A 21,431-nucleotide genomic window follows, 5' to 3' on the forward strand; every position below is an offset into this window, starting at 1 on the left:
TCTCTGCCTCTCTTCTGCCTCTTTGCCTCTCTGCCTCTCTGCCTCTCCTGCCTCTCCTGCCTCTCTGCCTCTCTGCCTCTCCTGCCTCTCTGCCTCACTGCCTCTCTGCCTCTCTGCCTCTCTGCCTCTGCCTCTGCCTCTGCCTCTGCCTCTGCCTCTGCCTCTGCCTCTGCCTCTGCCTCTGCCTCTGCCTCTGCCTGCCTCTGCCTCTGCCTCCCAAGTGCTGAGATTAAAGGTGTGTGCCACCATGCCTGGTGTTTCTGGTGTTTCTAATATTCTTCATGGGAAAACGAGCTGTGACTTGCTTGCTCAAGATCACAGGGCAAATCCCCTGGCCCAGACTGGGGCTTGGGGACTGAGTATCAAAGAGTGGGTGGGCCAGATGCTAGGCACACTTCCCATCCTGTAAGCATACACGTGCATACACACCCACATGGAAAGTGCTCTCCTCTCTCTCTCTCTCTCTCTCTCTCTCTCTCTCTTTCTCTCTCTTTCATACACACGTACACACACACACACCCTGTTAGTAAACTGTGGCCTGTGATATTAGTGGTACTAGCTGTTAGAACCACAGTGCAAGTTAATTCGTGCGCAAAACAGCAGAACTATTCTGCCTTACAGACCTGGAAGCCAGAAGGCCATGTTCAAGCATTGGCAGGGCCACACTCCTCCCGGGACACCCCGGAAGCATCCCATCTGACTCCCTGGTTACAACCACTGGAGCTCAGCTGAGGCTGCATCACCTCAGCCTTCAGGTGGCTTCTGTCTTGTGTCTATGTCCTTTGTTCTTATAAAGGCAAGAGTCACTGGGTGTGGTCCCCTTGAACCTAGGATGACCTTATCTTCAACTGAGTTACACCTACAAGAACTGCACCTCCAAATAAGGTCACATGCTAAGCTTTCAGGTGGACATAACTTGGGGGGTGATGGGCACAGAACACTATTCGATCCACAACAGCAATGGTTCTCAGCCTTCCTAATGCTGCGACCCCCTCATGTTGTGGGGACCTGGAACAATAAAAAAAAAAAACATTTTATTGCTACTTCATAACTGCAGTTTTGCTACTGTTTTGAATCGTGGTGTAAATACCCGATGTGCAGGATATCTGATGTATTACGCCTGTGAATGTGTCAGATGACACACCACACACACACACACACACACCCGATGCCGGAGTGACTGAGAATGGGGACAGCTTTGGTGGGACACTGTCATTTACCTACTACACATATATTAGGGGATTGTAAGAGATTCAGAGGAAATGTAATACAGAATTGGCTGACTGGGTAGAATAGAGGGGTCAGGTTTTAGTATTGATAAGGGTTCAGGGGACACCCTACTGAGAAGATGATTTGAACAAAGTCCTCAAGAAGTAGAAAGGATGAGCCATTTGGGTGTCTGGGGAAGGGCATCCAGGAGGAGCAGTGCAAAGGTCCTGAGGCAGGAGTCTGCCAGGCATGAGGCTGGAACAGAGAATGAGAGGTAGATGAACAGCAAGATGGTATCTCGTGGGTCTTGCAGGTCCCTATACGAACCTGTCTCCTTCCACCACCGTGAGGGCTGCCAGAGCTGAAGAGAAGTAGAAATGCCCGTGTTGTCATGTATCACTCAGGCTGCTGGTTTGGGCCCAGGCTGCAGGGGGTCAAGGTTGAGGCTAACTCAGCTTCCAGCTCTCCACCACACCCTGCCGCCTCAGGCAGCCAACCCTCCACAACTCCCATGGAAAGACGCCTCGGGTGCCCTGCCTCCCCTGCTGCTGGACCCCCCGGCCTGCCCGCAGGGCTCAGGTTTCCCCTAGTCAGCTGTACCCACCGAGCTAGGGAAACTCAGCTTTCCAGAAAGAGTTCGTCATTTTTCCATTCGGAAAACTTTGCTGCTCCCGCCCCCGCCCCCGTCCCCTGCAACCAAAGCTGAATACGGAGCGCTGGTCTATTCTAGAGCTCAGGGGGCCCATGAGCTGGGACGGGGTGGGTCTCATCTGCTCAAGGCTATCCACGACCAAACTTTTCCACCACGCTACTACCTCCTTAGGGATCCTCTCTGCCCTCCACACATGCTCACCATAGATGACACCTACCGTCCACCCACCCACTTTAGTTCTCTGCTTTGTTACAAAGGAGCACACGCAGCCCGGAAGCCCCTGAGCACCTTGGGAAGAGGGGAGAAGGGCTGGGACTCAAGCTCCCATTTTCACTGCTGAGGTAAGTGAAGAATTGTCCCAAAGTCTGTCCTCCATGCCGTCCCTTGGTCCCATAGGCACTGGGGAGCCTGTTGACACCAGTAACCGCTCCATGTGTGCAGAACCAGCAGCGTTTGCAGAGTCTGAGGTTATTGGCTGGGGTGATTTCTTTAGCTCCTCCGGGATAATAACATTTTATTTCTCCTCCTGCTCCACTTTTGCCCTACCCTCCTCCTTGAGGTGTCCCCAAAAGCCTGTTAATTGTTTTCCCCAAAGTGCCTGAGTGAGACTCAGAGTTCCAGATACGACACAACCAATCTCTGTGCTCCCCCAAAGGACTGTGATTCGCGAGACCTGTAAAAGTCTCTGTCCAAGTGTGAACAGGGGGTCAATCCCCTCTTTATTCGGTCTTGAAAAAAAAAAAAACTAAAATTTGATGTTGATCAAAACCGGACCCCTGTCATTTCTTAAATACGGGAGTTGGGGCGTATTACTAAGTGTCTGAGTCTCCCCAGCTATAAAGTACAGATATGCTTTTCACAGCACACAACACTGTAGTGATTTGGTTGATATCATGGATGGAGTGAACTCTGTGAATACTCATATAGTTGCTAAGCATTGGTGGTTTGAATGAGAATGTCCCCCATTGGCTCATATGTTTGAATACTTGGTCTCCAATTGGCAGCGCTGTTTGGAGGTGTAGGAGGTGTGGCCTTGCTGGAGGTGTGGCCTTGCTGGAGGAGGTGTGTCACTTGAGGTGGGCTTTGAGGTTTCAAAGCTTCCACGACTTCTCTCGCAAGCTTCATGCTTCCAGTTTAAAGATGCAAGCCTTCAACTTCAACTGCCGTGCCTCCAGTCTGCCATGGTGGACTCTTAATCCCCTGGAACCATAATCCGAAATGAGCTCTTCTATAAATTGCCTCAGTCTTGGCATTTTATTACAGCCACAGAGAAGTAACCAGTACGCAGCGCTGGGCATCCTGATGAGCTGAGCATAGGGCTCTGCTCTCCCCGCAAAAATCTCCAAGGGCCAGGTAGAGGTCTAAGCGTGCTTTCTTCTATATATTTCTTTCTTTTTATTTTTGAGATTATAAAACAATTACATCATCACCCTCTTCCCTTTCCTCCCTCCAAACACTCCCTATGCACCCCCTCCTTGCTTTCTTTCAAATTAATGGTCTTTAAAAAAAAAAATCAATCGTTGTCACGTGCATATGTATACATGCATGTAGAAGTTAGGTCTGGTTCTTTCTCCCTGCCCCATGCTCCCAGAAATAAGACTCAGACTCAAAATATATTTTCAAATACCTTGGCCACATAGCTAGGCTCTTCTCTGACTAGATCCTAACTTAAATTAACTCATTTATTCTCGCCTACGTTCTGCCACGTGGCTGGTGACCTGTGCTCTGGTGCTGTGCATCCGACTCGTCACATCTTCCCCGGGGCCAATCTCCCAAAGCCTTGCTCTATCCCAGAATCCTCTCTGCCTCCCAGATGTCCCACTTCTATTTCCTGCCTAAGCCATAGGCATCAGATTTATCATTGACAGGTGCCACATCCATGCTAAGCTATTCTCTCTACACATGTATAAACGTGTATTTTTATTTTTGAAATAAAAATTTATTTATTTTAATATTTAATAATATTTAATATTATTAAATCAAAATATTTATTATTAATAATTAATAATTACGACAATGTTATTTATTAATTAAATTTTAAAAATTAATTATTCTACTATTTAATATTATTTTATATTTATTTTTAAATAAACTTTTTAAATTTATAAATTTAAAATTTTATATTTAAATTTTTATATTTATTTTTAAAACAACTTGCTCAGTCTGTATGTTACTTGTATGTATATTTCCTGAGCTGACCATTGCACAGTGGTCAGCGGGTGTGCTCTTGCCTGAGGAGAACTATGTCTCTCACTCTCAGCATCTCTTGGCTGCCTGCAGTTCTTTGTGTGAGGTTGAGGCCTCGTGTCTTTCCCCCATCCACTTTGGTGAGCCTACTGAAGCTTTCCTGTTGAGCTCTCGTGTAGACTGTCATGTTGGTGAGACTTTACGGCTGTAGCTTCTGATAATGCTAAAGACACAATCTCACAGCAAACTCCCCAATCCTCTGGCTCTTACCGTCCTTCTGCAGCATCTTCTGCAATGTTCCCTGGGCCTTAGGTGCAGTTGTTCTGTAGATGTGTCCGTTGGGACTGAGCACCACAGCTCTGCATTTTGATTGACTGCTCTTTAGAAGAATCCTGGCAAGGGCCCACAGTGACAGTGTAGGGACCAGTTAGAGGGGTGTTGTTGTTATTGTTTTGGGGTTTTTGTTTGTTTTGTAATCGTCTCTGTTGCAAAGAGAAGTTTCCCTACACTTATTTCTGGTGATCTGGAGCTAGGAACCTCTGATGAGAGAAAATATTCAATATTTGTCTTTCGGGGTCTGAGCTCTCTCACTCAGTATGATCTTTTCTAGTTCCATCCATTTACTGGCTAGACCCTGGGGAAGTGTGGGGCAAGCGGACCATGCCAGCAGACAGAAGAACTGGTAAGGTTGAAACGGGTTCAAAATCCCAGTAAATCTCATAACGGAAAATGGCAGGGAGTAGAAACAGCTCCCTGCCAGGCTCTCCTTGTTCTGGAACACGTAACCATGACACCCCACTGAGAGGATCACGACAACCGGTCATGTAGCATAAAAACCTAGAGTTCTCCATGCTAATGAGGTACCTAGTATTTAGCCAATGAGCTTTCCTTCCTGGGCATTCCTTCCTGCAGAACATATTTAATCCCTGGTTCACCCTGAATAAGATGTATGCATTCACATCCACCGTAAAAAATAAACCAGTTTAAACAAGCAAGGGCCGAGCTGCACCTAAATCTCCCAGAAAAGGCCTCTCTTCCAGCCCCTCCATACTTTTAGGACTCTTCTCGGAACCAAACCATCTGGGCCCAGCCATCCCCTTCCTGCCTGGCGCGTAGGGGAAGTGTGGGCCCTCGGACCATCATTCTCAACTCTTCACAGTCCACTGCGATGTCTGGGTACACAGGAGATTGAGAACCACAGCATCTATCCCAGCCCCTGTTGTTTCTCCTGGAGACAGAGACCGAGGTCAGAGGGTCGGCGGGAGATGGGCTGAGACTCCTGTCCCGGCCCCATCTTGAACTGCATTCTGCCTTCCCTGAGCAGAATGCTGGTGGTGCTCCAGCATCCCAGGAGCAAGGCAGATACATAGCTAGACAAGGAAGAAAACAGGACATTCCTTTTTTAAGATTTTATTTTCATTATTTTAAAATTACATGCATTTGTGTATAATACACACACACACACACACACACACACACACACATGCACATGAATACAGGTGTCCTATGAGACTAGAGGCATCAGATCTCCTGGAGCTGGAGTGAGGTGGTTGTGAGCAGCCACCGTGGGAGCTGAGAACTGAATCCAGGCCATCTAAAAGATCAGCACTCTTAACCACGGAGCTACGGCTCCAGCCCCAAGATTCAAGCAGTCTTGGTATTAGCTCTGTGCAGCAGAAGTCAACCTGCAAGGATCTGCTCAGAAATTCACTCCATCTTCTCCTAGACCGGACAGAAATCTACGAGCAATTTAGAGCAAGTAGATGTGGGGCAGGTGACTGTGACCCATCCTCCACCATCAAGCTCAATAGTGACGAGACTGACTGAAAGTTAAGGAGCTACAAAGGTTCTGAGTGCGCATGCTCACACTGGGCAACCTGAGAACAAGCCCCGCCTCCGTCTGGGGATTATTGAAGACAAGCTGTGTCTCCATTAGATTGGGGCTCTCTATGGGCATACATCTTTCCTCTACCGACCTCTTTGACCTCCCTCACAAGCCTGGAGGCCAGTCCTGCCCTGTCCAGGTTAGTTTGACTCGGCTTTCAACATCTCTACCCCCAACTAAAATTGAAGGACAAACACTCTCTCAAACCCTGTCTTGACTTGGGTTCTTCCTGCTCGCCCCAAAAAGGGAGGCTGTGGTGGGCATGCACAACAAGGAAGTGAGCGGAACCGCTTCCTAACTAGCTCCTACACTGTCACCTGTGGGCCCCCGACTGTCCCAGGATTCTACCAAAGAATGTTCCCTTCCACTCAGGAGTGCCAATGCTGCCTCCGGCTCCAGGCGTGGGCTTTTCTTGTCACAAACACTGAGATTGACCGAGAGGAAGACTTCTGGCGTGAGGAAGTCAGGGAACCTGATATGCTAACCTTGCCCTGGGTCCTACTTTGGCTCTTTGGCCAAGAATAGAAAGGGGACCCCACAAAGTGGGGTTCCCAGGCCCAAGTGACTATCCATGCCTGGCTGCAAGGGCAATGTCTCAGAACCTTCCTGAATGACACCCCAGTCCTTCTTGCATGCCGCAGAATGTCCTTCCCTCTCCCTCATCCTCATCCTAGGAGGGTAGGGGTCCTCCTGAGCCTCCTCCCAGCCTGTCCCATCCACCATGGTTCCTCAGATCCCCACTGCTCTCCTATGTAAAGACCTTACCTACACAAGTGGAAGAGGAAAGACTGGGACCTACCCTGAACCCCATCTATCCCTTCTTAGTGGCAGTCCAGGGGAAGACTCAGAGAGTAGATCATGTTCTCTGTAATGGAGGATAACGGAAAGTGGTTACATTCAACATGAGAATACCATGCTAGTTTAACATTCGTGTGTGTGTGTGTGTGTTCATATGTATGTAAGGCATGCATCCACATGCATGAATGTATATATGTGGAAGCCAGAGGTTCACATCAGATGTCTTCCCCCGTCTCTCTTCAGTTTAACTTTGTGGCAAGCTCTCTCACTGAACCTGAGTCACAACACTTAGGCCAGACTGGCTGCCTGTGAGCCCCAGAGATCTCCTGTCTTTGCACCCCCAGCACTGCCTCTCCCTCCCCAACTTTTTCACTTGAGTGCTGGGAGCATAGATCAGGTCCTGATGCTTTCACAAGCGAGTACCTATTGAGCCATCTCCCTGGAACACTGTGTATGTAGAGATGCAGTGATTGGGGTGACAGGTCACAGTGTCATAACATCATGTATGTGTGTATGCATGCATGCATGCAAGCATGCATATATGTAGGTATATGCTCAGAACACTGCCCCCAAGCACATAAAATCCAATGTGTTCATCATTCTATCTCGATGGTAAATACCTGCAGGTTCACTACTCTACTCTTATCTGTTTGAAAGTTGGGCTTTGGTGCCAGATTGAGTGGGGCCCAGAGCGAGCGGAGACCAGAGCAAGAGGGAGAAGGGAAGGGGGAAAAAAGGAAAGTTGGGTTTTTCTTATAGTAAGAAAAAAATATTTAAGAAAAAGGAAAGGCATTGTTCTGGCCTGGGCTTGGATACCCCATCTCCTCTGTATCCCTGCTGTGTGATGTTTGGCAAGGATTCCTTTGGTAAGGTTCGTTGAGGTTGGAACACGTGAATGTATGGTGATTGCTGGCAGAGTTCCTCACAGGTAGCAAGCACTCAGCAACAGCTGCTGTGTGTTAAAGGAGTCATGGGAGGGGTGGGGGGACTGGATACACGAGGAAGCGGTTCCTTCTCAGCCTGCGTACTGCAGTCCTGCGTACTGCAGTCTTTTCTGGCCTCTGTAAAGAGAGGTTAAGATTGCTTGGATTCTGGCTGGGTAGGTGGCTCAGTCAAGTGCTCGCTATGCAAGCATCAGGACTTGAGTTTGGATCCCTGGTGCTCAGATGAAAAGCTGGACACAGTGATAAATGCCTACAGTCCCAGCACTGGAGAGGCAGAGGCAGGGGAACCATGGGGCCACCGGAGTCTCTGAATCACTGGGCTCCAGGTTCAGTGAGACCCTCTCCATAATAATAGGCCATTAAATGAGAAACCCATTGTCATACTCTGGCCTCCATACACACATACACAAATATGAATGTATGTACACACACAAACTCCAGATACATATGTAGACACACATGCACAACCACATACACATGTGTGCAAACATGAGCATATATGCACACACATATGCAACATACACACAAACTCCAAGTGTGTGTGTATGTATGCACACACGTACCCACACACATGCACACACACACACACACACTGCTTGGGTCAACAGCCCAAGCCTCTGCTTAATGTTGAGTTCTGTTGCATGCCAAAGAGAGGGGAACGTGGGGTACTTCTTAATACAGGACACTAATTTCTACAAGAAGCGCCCCACCCCATTCTGTAGCCAGCCCAGAATCTGAACAATTTCCATAAGCCACATCAAGATACCAGCTTTGAGGAAAGTCAGGCTTGAAGGTCAATCCCTCAACACCTCCTGTAGTTTCGCAGGGTAGGAAGGAGGGAGTGCCCGATGCAGAAACGCGGGTAGTAAGAGGAGAAGGCCAGCCTTCCCTATTTTGGGAGGTAGGAAGCAGCAGGTGGCTGGCTGGTACTGGGACATGTGAACTCTCCCATCAGAGGCCATGTGGCCAGCAGCAGGACAGCCTGGCACTGCCAGGTACAACCAGGCTCCAGCGAACCCACCGGCCATGTGGAGAAGATCTGGTTTCTCAGCCATAGCACCAATCACAGCATGGATAGTTGAAAAGCCACCTGACTCTACCCTGTTCTCACTGACTCCCTTACTCACCCACCCCCAAAAAACTTCTTCAGGCAAGCAGGCTGCAGAGACCAAGAAGTTAAAAGCCACCCCATCCCCAGTCCACGTAATGGAGACACAGCTCTACCATTCCAGGGCTTCTTAAGCAGAGATTCTGTTGAGGAAGTCTGAAGGAAAGTCAACTCTACATCCAAACAAAACAAAACAAACAACAACAACAACAAAAAGACTTGACCCTGGTGAACTAGGTGCTACAGGTGGCTGGGTGACAGCCCATGGTCATTGGTCCCTGTAGGAACCTGGTTATTTTGGGCTGGGCATCAGAAGCAGGAGACTTCCCGGATGAAAATAGCCTTCCCTGGGTGTCATTCCCAAGACGTATTCTGTTCCCAGTGGCCTGCTTGTCACAGGGCACTGTTCTGCCTGCCCCTGCAAGGCAGGGTGAGCAGGGCCAGGATGGCCTTCCAGCCAGGAAGGGGGGGAACCTGGGGGCAGCAGAGACAAGCCTTGTTTCCTAATCAGGACCTTGCAGGAACACAGCACTGGTCTCCAGGGCCACAGAAAGCTGTGTACCGCTTGCCAAGCTCCTCCTTCTCCAGCTCTGCAAAGCCCTCTGGCTCCGCCTGCCTCCCCAGTGTGTGGTCAGTCATTTCTTGTGGTCTGGGGCTCCCCCTAAGACTCAAAGTTCCCAGGGGATAGGCCCTGTGTTCTTCAAACTTGCAATCTCTGAGGCCAGGCCCTGTCTTTCTCAGACAGTGTCTCCCTCAGACCAGGTCTCTCTGAAGACAACACTCAGAATTAGAGCTCTTCCAGATGGGGCTGTGTCCCACTCAATCTGGGGCTCCTTTGGGGCAGGGCCGGGCCCCTCATGTTTTCTGGCAGTCTGGAGAAAGTTTACCAGAGCTCAGGAGTGCAGGGTTCCTGGTCATTCATCTCTAGATACAGCTTTCTAGGGCTAAGAAGTTTTGACACTTGGAAGGTGCCGCCTCCATCACTTCAGGGCATCTGTCTGACTCCTCAGACTCTCCCCTGGGTCATGAGGAAACAGTGCTTCCTGCCCTCAGACAGTGTGAGAGTTAAATGAGATAATATGAACGAGAGTGTTGGCAAGGTGCCCAGCTGAGGGCAATTGAAAAGTAAAGAAAGGACTGGAGTCTTGAGCCATTTGACAGTTAGACAGGGACACAGGCCATATGACCCTGGAGTCTCGGGCCAAGACTGGCCCTGGAAGGCCACAGAGTGACCCAGGTCACTGTCCAGGCTAGGGATCCTCTAAGATTCCAGTCTGCAGCTGTCTAGAGACACAGTTCAGACAACACTCTGTAACAAGGCTCATGCCCCGTGTCCTCTTTGCCACACTTTAGCTTGTGGTCTGGGGCTCCTTCGGGGCAGGGCCAGTTCTAACTTGCAGCCTCCACCTTGAGTTCCAAGTTCCAGTCACCCCACGATGCTCCCAGCCTCTCCCTGACTCCCTCAGCACCACATGGAAGAGGCCAGATTCTTCGTACAAGTGACGTTCGTATGGTGTGACTCTTCTGGTCTGGACAGAGGACCCCAGGCCAGGACCAGACAACATAAATATATCTGGGGAGTTTACATTGTCAGGGGCTCAGAGTGCTCATCACTCTGCAAGCTCTGCCCCTGTTTATTCCCTGAGAGTTCATGGCCAGGGCGCCACCACTGGAGGGAGGTGGAGGGAATCTTTGGGTGGCTGCAGCTGCAGGGACATCAGTGTGCTGAAGGAGCCTGGGAAAGCCTGCGAGCCTGTAGGCCACACCCTCCCACCTCCTCCAGCTGCACCAGCCCTGCTCCAGATGATGCTGTTTGCAGAAGAGAGTCCGGGATAGAGCAGCCTCCCTGGACTCGTGGGTGGAGGCCCTTGGCCATCCTCCCCTCTGACCTCAGCCCCACCCAGCTCCAGCTCGAGTGCATCCTCTCAGGTCAAGCGAAGTGGGTTCTGGCTTGGGCTAATCTTTACTAGCTGCTCCTGTAGCTTGCCTAGGGCTCTTTTCTGGGCTTACAACAGTTCTCACCACTCTGTATCTTCCACACCCTCTGAGGAGTAGGCTGAGCCAGGACTGGTCGTGGTCTGCCTGGGAGAGTGGGAACCCAACGGCTATTCTGGCTGTCCATAGTGCTTCCATTCAGGGTCAACCAGACAGTGGTAATAGCCTCTCAGTGGCCTGCATAGGACCCACCTTGCAGAGAGAGAAACTGAGGCAGGGCATTCAAAGAAAGCAGATGAGGCAGTTTCTCACAGGTACTCAGCTGGTGAGGTTAGGATTCAAGCTCCAGATGGCTCTGTCTTCTCTGCTTGGCCCTTCTACCCAGAACCTGACTCTTATCTAGCACTCAAGGACACCTTCCCAGAACAGATAGCAGACACCTGCCTTCCCCACAGACTTTCCTGTGAGATGAGAACATGGCTTTTAGTTTCCATTTTCACTGGCAGGGCAAAGTCTCATGCCAAACAGGCAAGAGGGGAAACCCAATTATAACACCAGGCACCAGGGCTGCCTAGAGGTGACTGAGCAAAGCCTACCTACTTCTGTCCCTTCTAAGTCCTGAAGTCCCCATCTCAGGATGCTCCTCACTGTGCCTCGAGGACACATGGTGTCCTTATGACAAAAAGGCAAGGTGACTTGTCCAAGGTCATACTGCTAATGGCAGAGCCTGTATTAGAACTCAGAGCCTGTGCTGTGGGCAAGGAAAGGAGGTTAAAAGCTGGGTGTGGTGGCTGAGGCAGGTGGATCTCTGTGAGTGTAAGGGAAGCCTGGTCTATATAGTGAGTTCCAGGCCAGCCAGGGCTACATAATGATACCCTGTCTTTAAAAAAAATAGTAAAATCGAGCTGCAAACATGACTCGGTGGTTAAGAGTGAACACTTGTTGCTCTTACAGAGGACTCCTGGTTTGACTCCCAGCATCCACATGGTGGTTCACAACGGTCCATCGCTCCAGTTCTGGAGGGCACAACTCCCTCTAGTGGTCTCCATGGGCCCCAGGCGTGCAAGTGCTGGTCAGACTTACATGCAGACAAAACACATACAATAAAATAAATAAACTTCCAACAAATTTTAAAATAAGTAAGTTGAGGCTGATTTTTGCATACTAGTTTTAACTATGAGTGTGTGAGTGTGAGCATATGTGAGTGTGCATACACATACAAACACACACACACCCAAGCCAATGGGGGGGGGTGCCACATGAAGCTGGGTCACGTGTTTCATGAGCCAATGAAAGAAACAGTATGAGATTCACAGCAAGGCTGGAAGGAAGTGGGACGATATAAACCATTCCTAATGGTGCGGAATCACATGACAGGCCTCATTTCACATGACCTTGGCCACAGTACCTGTGGGCTGGTGTTCCTGGAGTAGCGACAGTTTGTGGTTGTCTTGGCCATATGGCTATGGTAGACAGAGGTAGGAGGTGCTGGTGATAAGGGAAATGGTTTGTGGGGGGTAACCATGGAGGTGTTAGAGACAGCCACAGTAGTGACACAGATGGCAAAGGAGCCAGTGACTGAGCCAGATGTGAACTCCTTTCCAGCTGCTCTGGTCAGGCCCTCACGGTTGATGCCAGCATTGTACGGGTCTAGCCCATGCAAGCTACCTGTGGCCGAGCGCTTGGACATTCAATATACCAAATGTGACACCAAGCCACAAAGAAGTCAAGTCCTGCTTGTCCAAGGTCACAAAGCCAGGAAGAGCTGGATGATCAACTTGCCACAGCTCTCTGGCCCCAGTGCATGTCAGCTGCCTGCCCTTGCAGAGTGAGGTGCTGGGACAACGTCCCGATGCCCTGAGTGGGTGGGCCAGGCTGGGGCATGCACTCTCACACAGCAGGCTTCAGTTAGGGCAGGGAGGAGGCACAGAGCCACATGACAGAGGAAATAGTCCCAATGCCGGCCCCACAACCCACATGCAGTGTGACCTTCTCTGGGTGGCAGCCAAGGTGGATGCCAGCTGCCAGGTGACAGCAAGCCCGTCGGCCAGTTGGTAAAGCCTGGCAAGAGCTCCACACACCAAAGGGGTGAAGTCAGGAGTGGAAATAACCCTGGAACCAGAGGAAAGCTTGCTTTCCTGGAAAGTTCTGCTCTGATTGGCTTATGGCTGGAGCTTCCATACAGGCCTTTCCAGTCAGAAGCATGGTTATTAATAACCCCAAACCTGCCTCTGTCCCCACCCTTGGGAGGAGGCAGAGTTTTCAGGGCCTCCTCTCTGTCCCAAGGCAATAAGTCCCACTGGTGGAAGGATAGAGGGTCCATAGGATCTGAGCTCTGAGCTGTAGATAGAAGGTACACAGCCCTAGACTTCATTCCTTCTGAAGTCCTCAAGATGCTCTCCAATTTAGCCATAGGTCGGGGGCTCAGAGGAAATAGAAGACAGGAGTGAGCAGCTTCTATGCAAGTGTACCAGTGTGCAAGCATGCACGGATGCATGGGTGGCGGCTGAAGGTGCAGACGTGGGCCCCTGAGCAAGGTTATATAGGGTGATGCTAGATTCCTGGGGACCCCTGAGGGTGCCTGGGGACCCAAAGGATGGCTGTGCAAACTGCATATTTCAGTTGCTTGCTATTCCTGTGCCCTTGTGAGCCTGGGTGATGCGTGGGAGGCTACTGTGAGGGTGGCGAGACCGTATCAGCACCTCGCCTGCCAGAGCCTAAATATTCCATGCCCCCGCCCTACCTGCTGGACTGACCTCATTAGACCCATGCCCCCACACCCAGGAGGATAGGCCTGGGGAACAGTAGCAATTCCTTAGTCCAAGTGCAGAGTCCCTAGGGCAGGAGAGAGAGTCCTGGAAGCAGGGGACACTGCTTAATATAGTCAGAGGGCTGGCTAGGAAAATGTCATCTCCCGTTACACCTGCCACTTCAGGCCCCATCATATGACACAGGTCCTGCTAGTGAACTAGCCAGCGAAGCAGGGTGCACCCACTCCTGGATGGAGCTGAGCCACCTTGCACTCTGTCCTTCACCGTGTCCTCAAGTGAAGCCCCTGTTCCAGCTGTCCCTCTTGGAAAAGAGCAGGGTCCAAAGAGCTCACAAGCCATGTGGCCCTACCAGGGCCCAACTAGAAAGGAGGATGACGGCCCTAGATCCCAGAATTGCCAATAGAGAGACAACGCCCTTCCATCCAGACTTCCTCACTAGCTCACTAGACTGTGATAGACACACGGAGGGCCCTATGTTTAGGCTAGGGTGGAATGGAAGAGAGGCAGCCAGGTCAGCAGTCCTGACCCAACCACTGCAGGAGATTAGTGGAGACACCACAAAAAGCAGGTTCAAAGCCAGCTCCTTCTGAGAGAAATCCCTAAACCTACATGAAGGCAAGAGGCCACTTTGTCCTCAGGGATCCCCAGTCTGAGTGGACTGTGTGTCAGCTCCCTTCCGTTGAGGTTCCTGTGTGGCCTTGCAGGTTTTGCTCAGTTCCTCAGGGGCTCAGTTTGATTGTGATGAAGCTACCGGCTGTCCGTCATATCACAAAATCTAAACCAAAGGTTTGGGGTTGTTTTTGAGAGAGGTGTTTTATGTAATCTAGGCTATCTCTAACACAACATATAGCTGAGGATGACCCTGAATTTGAAGTGATCCACCTGCCTCCGCCCCCCAACTGTTGGGATTACAGGTGGTACTGCCACAAACCCAATTTATCCACTGGTGATGATCAAACGCAGGGCTTCAGGCTTGCTAGGCAAGAACTCTCCCAGCTACATACCCAGCTCAGTAAATAGTCTTTACTAGTTGGGGTGTGTTTTTTCCTGTTCTCTTTATCTTTTGAGAACAGAACTGATGTGGTTGGGTTTTTTGTGGTTTTTTTGTTTTGTTTTGTTTGTTTTGTTTTGTTTTAATGTATACTTTTGGGTAGAAGTAACATTTCTTAAAAAATATATTAATATTTGTGCATGCTGTATGAGTGTTGGTGCACACATGCTACAGTGCACATATGGCAGTCAGAGGACCGGCTTCAGGAGTCTGTTCTCTACTCCCACTGTTAGGCCCCAGGATGTCCAGCTTGTGCAGCAAGGTCTTTTGCCGAGTGAGCCAGCTTGCTGACTGTGTGTACATGTATGTGTGTATATACGTCAGCCAACTCTCCGTTCAAGAGAGGCGTTTCCTCCTGTACTCACTAAATGATATCACAAGACCGAGTGTCCCTAAACCAAGCCTTCAACTGTGAATGTCACCAGAAAACATCTCAAAGTAGCTTCTGGTCAGTCATTTCCTGGGTATCAAATTACACAGCCCAGTGGATTTTTACATGTGGCTATGCCAGCTTGCCCACCAAGACCAAACAGGGTGTTTGGTGTTTCCAGTCCTCCAGAAGGTTCCATCAAGCCCTCTCAGTCAATTCCAACCCATGAAGTAACTTCTGCTCTACAGGTCCTTGAACTCGAATTAAGAGAACCATAGGGTGCATGTCCCTTCGCCAGCCCTCCCTGAGTCTCCCCCTTCCCTTTTCACGGCTGGGTAGTGTTCCACACTGGGTTGATCTGCCACAATTTCTATATCTATTTCATGTCAGCCCATCCATTTTAAAGGAGTGGCCCTGATTAAGAACTCTAGGAAAGACGAAGATTAAAGTCACAGGGCTAGTTGATCTCAGTCGTCAACTTTATTGGATTAAGACAGACCGAGGAGATTATTAAAATCCACTTTTGGGTGCATCTGTGAGAGCATTTCCAGAAAGGCTCAGCTAAAGGCTCAAGGAGGTGCTGTAATGTGGGTGGTGCCATCCCACAGCCTGAAAACCCGGGTGTGGTTTAAAGGGAGAGAAGAAGAAAGCTGGCTACTGTGAGCATTTTCCTTCTCTGCTCAAGGGTACCATGCTGCTGTTCTGTCCTGTCCCTCCCTCCCCTCTGTGATGGCAGGAACCCCAGAAACCATGAACCGAAATGAATTTTCCCACCCTTCAGCTGGTTTCTTTGGGTATCCGGTCAAAGCAATACTAAAACTAACACAATTACTGACCTATTCTGAGTCATGAGAGTCTTTAGAGCCCTTGATCACTTTCAAGAAAAGGGGGACAGAGACAGTAGTCCCCAAAGAGAATGCCACCAACACCATCTAGGGTATCATACAAATCATCACAGACTCGATGGCTTCAAACATCAGAAAAGTATTCTCCTGTAGTCAAGAAGGTTAGAATTACAACGTCAAGGCATACACAGGGTTTATGCCCTGAACACCCAAAAGCTAAGGGGAAGCCTGCTCCATGCCTTCTCCTAGCTCTTAGTGGGCTGCTGGCAGGCCATGGCTGGTAGTCCCATTGCCCCCGTGTCTGCCTCTTCACATGACTTCTCTTTGTGTACAGCTCTGCGTTTCTGCACCTCTAAGTCTCTCTTTTCCTTCCAAGCACATCAGCCATTGTCCAGTAAGATGTCATCTTAACTTGACTACAGTCTCTGAAGAACGTGTTTCTATATAGTCACAGTCCCAGGCACTGGGGATACGAGTCCTAATAAACACACACCAGTATTATAGCAAGTATACATGTGAGAGTGGGTGTGGATGGTGTGTGGGTGTGTGTGGTGTGTATGTGTCTGAGTGAGTGTGTATGACATGTACACGCCTAGGGAGGTGCTGCTGCTAGTGTGACTGCCTGTAGTAGTGACAGTGCGTGTGCATGTGCGTGTGCGTGTGTTGGCATGTCTGGTTCTGTTGGTGTGGCTGTGAGCATGGGTTCGGGAGCACGTGCATATGTGTGCTCCTAGAACCGCAGCCCGGAGAGCCTGCTGGGCAGGTTAGGTAGTGGCTGCAGGCTGGAGATGGGTTTAGGCTAAGGAGATGAGGGCCCTGCCTTGTGAACCTAGAGGCTAGCTGGTAGAAGCTGGCTGTACGGAGCAAGGAGGAGGGTGTACTGAGCCAGGGTGCAGGTGCAGGCAGGCAGGCAGGCAGCTGGTTCCCACAGGTTCCCTTCCAGGAACGTTCCTAGAAAGCCCCTCCACCCAGGTTCCCATCCCCACTGCCTTGGTTACCTGGTCAGGGAGGTGCTAGGTGACTCATCCCCTCCCAGGCTGAGAAGCCAGCTCTTGGCTACTTGTTAGAGAGCCACTCCGGGGTGGGGCGGGTAGCCAACCCTTCTCGGGCCCCACCCCCAAGCCGATCAGGGCAGCATCCGGCCACACCCCCACATCCCTCACCTGTGGCCTGCATCTAGGGTTGGATGCCAGGAATCAAAGAAAGACTAGGGCAGGCAGCCTCACCTCCTCCTGAGGCAAGCTCACCTTGACAAACCCACAGAGTAATGGGATACCAAGGGGTCTCCTGTTGTTACATCAACTCGGGGTCCACCCTGAACCAAGACCACAACTCTACCACCAAGTTCTGTTTTCCCATCTCGTTGTATTACTCAAACTCAACCAGTCCAGGGTCCCTAGTTAAGTAATCGAAGATCACACACATTCAATGGATTTATTTCTAATTCTCTCTGACAATCATATCTTCTGCCCCGACCCCTGACTCAAACAGGAGCACCAGTTCTCTGCCTCTCGCTCCCACAGCCCTGATTCCTCTACAGGTCCTGATTCTGGCACTGCTGTGGTAATGGGCTTACTGCCTGAGTACGTGGATGCCTCGTTGCAGCACGTATCGTGAACAGCTTGTACTTGTGTGCGTGCCTGGGGATGGGTGTGGGAGACTTCAGGGACTTCCTGAGGAGCATGTTGGGGCATCTGAAAGTGTCTCCCTTTTCTGTCTCTTTTCCTAGACTATTGCTATTATCAGTTTCCAGATTCTTGGGACTCAGGAGGAACCACTTACAACTGGGGTCAGAGGCACCTAAGTCTCCAGCCCTGCCCAAGCTGGGCTGCCAGCACCCTCGAGACAGCTTTGCCCCACCCAGGCAACAGAATGGGGTGATAGGAGGAGGCAGCCTGGCGGCTTCCAGCTTTCTAGATGGGAGCTCATTACCGCAGTGCTCAGTAAGTTGTGGGAGGGGGTGTGGAGCCAGGACTTGGCACTGACTACAAAGGGTAGGGGGCACCCCCAGCACTCCTGCTGCTGGCAGCAGAGGCTGGAGGAGGGGCTGTGACGTTTGGTGGCCTCATGTGGTTGAGAGGAAGTAGCTAATTGCTGACCTGATGACTGGGCGGCCTGAGGAGTGGGGTGATGATACCAAGGGCGGGTGGCAGCAAGCATTCAGCCTAAGGAGGGGCCCTTCAGCAGTAGGGTGGGCGCACCCTGCAAAGGGCGAGCCTGGAGTGGCCGTAGTTAACAAGAAGGGAGGGGGGGTTGCTGAGGCTGTGACCGTGGGAAAGGGCTTTCCAGGCCCTTCCCTCGGCTTCCAGGAAAAGAGTTCAGATACCCTGAGACTTGAGGGGCCTTAGGAGGAGTGCAGGGACAAGGGATAAACCAAAGTTCCTATCTTTGCTCCCCTGACTAGCCCATCAGCCCCCTACCTCATCCCTGCAGCCTTGGCTTCCTGTGTGACTCCTTGAGTGGTCCAGGTTGATGAAGATTTTAGCTGCTCTCAGTGCAGAGCATGCTAGAGGCAAGGAGACCGTGGCCAGGAGCAAAGGGCTCAGGGACTGCTGAGACTGGCAGAAGACTGGGAATCTGTTGAGATGTTCACGGGCAGAGAGGAGGCCAGCGGGACCACAGTACCGAGGCCCGTTCTACTGGCATGAATCTTAGGTACCCAGATCTCAGAGCCCCTCCAAACCCCACTCCCTCCACAACCTAATTGGGGGCAGGTAGACCTGGCCTTCAAATGCCCTGGCAAGGACCAGGGTCAGATTAAAAGACTAAGAGGATGTGGATGCCCTCCTCCAAACTCCCAGGCACAGCGTTCCAGAGCACCGCCATGCTGGATCCCTAGAAGGAGGACCCATCCATCTGGAAGGTAATCCTCTGGGCCCGTGGCTCCTCCTGTGGTCAAGAGCATGCAGTAGTACAGGCAGGGATCACCAGTCCTGCTCTGGAAGAGACAGACTAAGCCTCCAGCAAGCCACAGAGCCTGCTCCAGGGACAATCAGGCATGGTAGAAACAGATACTAACCCTGGAACTCTCTAAAACGCCTGGTAAAAATCAACCCCTGACCTCAGGAAGTTCCCAGTCTCGTGGAAGATAGATAGACACACACCACTCTGAGTTCTGCTCTGATGTATCAAACCTTGCTTCCCTGTCTAAGCGGGAGAGACTCCTGCCCTCAGGGAGCTGTGAAAATACTGGATTCCAAAAGCAGGTTTTCCGGCACAGGAAAAGTATCTGGACTGTCTGCTGGAGCCAGGTGGAAGATACCCAGTTAAGCTGAAGAGAAGCCATCAAGTATCCTAGCATAAGTATATCCCATGCAGCATTTGAGATATACTTAGCTTTATTCTGTGTAACTGGATATCCTGTGTTATTTGCCAGATAACAAGCAAGAGTCTAGCTTGAGAGAGACAAGAGGTAGACACAGTTCTTCATGACTGGTGTATATGCGTGCATGTGCGTGTGCGTGTGCGTGTGCCCGTGTGTGTTGGGGGAAGCACGATCCCTGGGGCTCAGCTGTAGCAGTTTAAAATTCCTTCCAGGCCAGATCCCTAATCCTCCCGCACAATGCTGGCCTTCTCCCCCGCCGCCCACGCCCTCCCCGGAGGGGCCATGGCAGTGCCACTGGGGCCTCTTTAAGCCCCTTTGAAGCCTCCAGAGCGCGCACCGCGGGAGGCCCGGCCGCTATGCCAGCTATGCCAGCTATGTCCCCGCTGCCGCCGGCCACCACCGTGCCCCCATTAATGCGGGCTAATCTGGCTAATAAATAAACTCCCCTCCCTGAGGTAGCCCCCCGCTGGCTCCTCCTCCTGCTCTCCCGAATTGATTCGGAGCTGGGCCAGAATTCGCAGCCCCTTCCTTCTGCGGTGTGACTTGACACCAGTCGCATCCCAGCCTGGGAGGAACTGCGATGTATTTGCCCGGCTCTTCTTCAGTGCACCTGCCTTCGGGTAGCAGGACGCCCCGGAACTAGGGGGGTTTGGGGGGAAAGATACCCGTCTCGGAGCGCCCCCTGCAGGTGGGACTGCTCCCCCACTGCAGGGCTCCCCAAGGGAAGGCCAGGCCGAGAGCCCTGCAGCAGGTGACTCTTGGCCTTCTGCCGCGGGAGTCCTTTCTCCATGGCCTCTGCCGCCCCCTGCGTCCCTGCCTCGATTCCGAGGGTGACTCCCAGCGGAGTAGGCATCGCCTCACCTCGTACATCACACCGGAGCGTGTGCAAAGGGAGAAATCACAGGACGCAGGGCCATGGCTAATGGGTTCTAATTATCCACCGCAGCTGCCATCCGTGACCTCAGCAGCACCGGACCAACGGGAGATGCCATTGTAATTAGACCCAACCCCCTTCCAGGACCTAGAACCCGCACCCTGCCCTCATGACCCCTCCCAAGTCCAGCAGCAGCAGCAGCAGCAGCAGCAGCAGCAGCAGCAGCAGCAAAGGCTCTACCTGTCGCCACCTCTAGGGGGGTTGTTCTGTACCCTATAGGACTGTCCTCTGACCCAAGATAGTCATAGTCCCCATAGAGGTGGGAAACTTGGGAAGACCAATGTGGACTCACTTCTCTGCTGGAAGAGAGTACTGAACAAGGACCTATTTCGTTGACAGGAACAAGAAAGCCTAGGGGGAGATAACTGTCCATAGAAGGCTATGGGAGAGACTACATTGTGCCCATTTTTCTCCTAGGGCACAGAAGACTGGGGAAAGCCCTCCTGGTCAGCTTTAGCTCTTACTGGTGGCTGTGGGGTAAGCACCATTGGCTCCTTTCAAGACATTTGGCTCCTGTAAAGAAATGTCATAGTCACCTCTCAGGCCTAGAGTCCCTCTGCTGACCAGCTGTAGCCCGTGGTGGACTCAAAGGTGCCACTAAGAAGCAGTATGTACAGTGTGAGCCACAGAGCCATGGGCGCCCTGGAGTTCCTATCCCTGGGGTCCCCTCTCCTCTATCATCTCTAGACACCCCATTTCTGGTGACAGTGATGGCTGGGGTCACTCTTAAGAACTCTCTTTTTCTATCCTGAGTCCAGTCTGTCATTCTCCAGCAGGGCTGACAGCTAGCTGCCTTCTTACCATGAAACCAGATCCTGAGGGCAGAACCTTCACTGTCTCCCTCAGGGTGTACTTTCAGGAAAGCCCAGGAAGAGAGGCCTGTGTCTCCCCATCCACACGGAGGCTCCCTAAGAAGAGTTACTCAGTCTCCTCACTTAGACTGGGGCTCCCTGAAGACAGGCCGTGTCTACTCAGACAGAGGTTCGCTGAGGACAAGAAGTATCTTACACAAACTCAAGTTTCCTCAGGACAGGCCATGTTTCCTTTAGACCTGTATTCCCTGAGGATGGGTTATGTCCTTTCAGACTTACATTCCCTGAGGACACATGTCTCCTCAGAGTGGATTTTCCTGAGGACAGATTGTATCTCCCTAGAGACAGAGCTGACGAAGCAAAATGGCTTCTCCCATAGATGGGACCTTTGCACTCCACCCTCCGGCTCCCTGTGTTGCACACACATCCCTTCCAGGCCACCATTTGTCATAAGTTGATGAATGAAACTGACTAAGAATAACTCAATCCTTGTCTCTAAAGGGCAGGGGTAGGGGAAGGGGAAGTCCAGGTCTTGTGAAGAAGGGTGGGGGATCCTATTCATTCCATGGCCCAACGGCATTTCCTGGGTGCCCATCTGGGCGTTA

Source organism: Grammomys surdaster, unplaced genomic scaffold (assembly GCF_004785775.1).
Source record: "Grammomys surdaster isolate TR1022 unplaced genomic scaffold, NIH_TR_1.0 169, whole genome shotgun sequence".
Lineage (NCBI taxonomy): Eukaryota > Metazoa > Chordata > Mammalia > Rodentia > Muridae > Grammomys > Grammomys surdaster.